Source organism: Chinchilla lanigera, unplaced genomic scaffold (assembly GCF_000276665.1).
Source record: "Chinchilla lanigera isolate Chin_1 unplaced genomic scaffold, ChiLan1.0 scaffold00016, whole genome shotgun sequence".
Classification (NCBI taxonomy): Eukaryota; Metazoa; Chordata; class Mammalia; order Rodentia; family Chinchillidae; genus Chinchilla; species Chinchilla lanigera.
This window is the reverse complement of record NW_004955417.1, coordinates 3,129,206-3,131,375: the sequence shown is the minus strand read 5'-3', so window position 1 is coordinate 3,131,375 and position 2,170 is coordinate 3,129,206. Positions and strand designations below refer to the sequence as shown.

General features: G+C 41.9%; 1 protein-coding gene across 1 annotated transcript in view; it reads right to left on the bottom strand.

Annotated features, from left to right (window-relative positions):
• E2f5 (E2F transcription factor 5, p130-binding) overlaps window positions 1–94 on the bottom strand; it is a gene marked incomplete in the record, with an annotated part of 24,591 nt that extends 24,497 nt beyond the window's left edge. The window contains 1 exon segment of the mRNA XM_005381740.2: window positions 1–94.
• Window positions 95–2,170: the final 2,076 nt, after the last annotated feature.

Below are 2,170 nucleotides of genomic sequence, written 5' to 3'. Positions count from 1 at the left end.
CAACAGGTGCGCGGCGCCCGGGACTCGCGGCCGCTCTGCGCGCCGGGCCTCCGCCCCCTCCCCAAGCCCGGGGACGCGGGAAGGAAGCCCTCGGCCGAGGGGAGGGGGAGTGGAAACGAGGAGCGGGGCCGCCAGCGGTGCGAGCGGAGTTTAAATGGCCGGAAGTGACGCCGCGGCCCGCTGTTGCCTGGAAACGCCTTTTTTCTGTGGGAAGGAGGCGCGCGGAGGGCGGCGCCGCGCGAGAGAGGCTTCGGCCTGGCCGCGAGTTGGGCCGAGCAGTGCCGTCGAGAGGGAGGGAGCTCACGTCGCTGCAGAGAGGGGCGAGAACAAAAAGAGAAGAAGAGAGAACAAGACTTCTATCTGGGCACGAGGTCTCTGTGCCCAGCGGCCAAAAATGCCTGAGTTGTGAAGTTGGGGGGCTTTCCTGCAAAGATTAGCTGTGGGTCCCTTTTTGTCATTGGGCGGTTTCAGCTGTCTTTGCTCCTTCTGAGCTTTAGCATCCTTCGCAGGCTTTTCAGTGACTTGATCCAAGTCCAGATTTTTACTTCATAGTGTATCTTTGGATTCCGAGACGAGAAAAACGAAATCACGGAGTTACAAGGTTGTTTTTGTACTCAGCAGTCACCTCCAAAGCCTTTCCTTCATTCATAGATTAACTGACATGTGCAGGGAAAGGCTGTGAATTCTGCAAATTCTCACCTTTTGATCCGGATCTTTGGCATTTAATCAGTTGGTTTTTTAGAAATTATGTTTAGCCAACTATATTGTGTTCATTGGAACCTTAGGCACTGACAAGTTCCTTGTGCTTCAGTAATATACAAAACTAGCGATAGTAAATGAAATTACACAGACCTGAGTAAAAGATGTTTTTTTTTTTTTCTTATTTTGTTTGCAAAATCTTGGCAATTAGGGCAAAATTTTAAATGGCTTGATGTCACAGGGCGCTTAGAATATAGTTGGCACTCAACAAATATTAAGCAAATAAAAATTATGGCAGCAATTAATTAATGAACAAAGTTTCTTAGACGATTTTGCTTAATTTTAAATAGCAAACGAGCAAAACAGTTTCACTGAATTGGCAGAAACTGACAGCTTCATCACATTATTAGCAAAAATGTTAATGGTTCCTAGTCACAGGCAGAGAAACTTGTTAATGACCAGGCAGCTTTTATTTTAAACAAAAAGCAATATTAACAAAATTTGGGAGTAAGAATCTGAAGTAAAATATGAAAAATTCATCTAATATAGCCACTTTTGAGCCTTTAGCTAAGTTATACCTGCATGATGTGGCAGCCAAATCAATAATTTTGCTAATTAATTTTTGTAATTCTTGTCCAACAGCGTTTCTTAAGAAGTTTCAATTAACCTGAAGAAGGAACAATCTGCTGTAATATGAAAGGACAGGAATCGATTAAAATGACATTTTTATTTTAAAAACAACATCTGGTGTTGTAGTTTGCTCGGCTGCTATAATTAAGTATCCTAAACTGAGTGGCTTTAATAACAGAAATTTGTTTGTAGTTGTGGATGCTCCAATCCCAAATTAGGGGACCAACATGGTTGGGTTGTGGCAAGGGCCTCTTCCTGGCTTGCAGACAGTGCCTTTTGACACTGCGTCCTCACGTGGCTGAGACAGAAGCGGCTTTCAGTGTGTTCTCCTTGTAAGGGCCTATTCCTCATGCCTTAGCTAAGCCTAATTACCTCTCAAAAGCTCCTGCCTCCAAATACTATCACTTCAGGCTCAGAGTTTCAGCATGAATTTTGGGGAAGCTCAATTCAAACCATATAGTTTTACTTGACAGTAACTATCTCAGTAATTTTGAATATATATTTTAATGTCATTTTTAAAAAGATTTGTTTATAAAGCCGTTATCTTACTACTGGTGATGCTAACAGGTCATTTGAAAAATCATTCTGTGCTGGTATTTGTGCTTTTCAAAATAAATTTTTTATTTGTTCAAATTACCTTAGGTTCAGAGAGAAAATATTCACAAGTTAGCAGCCATTTCAATTAGCCTGTAAGTTTGTTTTTGTTTTTTTTTTTTAACCTGTCTGAAGTGCTAAAAATCACTTATATCAGTGGTTCCCAAGCTCAGGGTGAAAAATCATCTACAGTGTTAGTGTTATACTCATAAATTCAGATTCTTAAACTCAGACCCTAGAGAGCAAA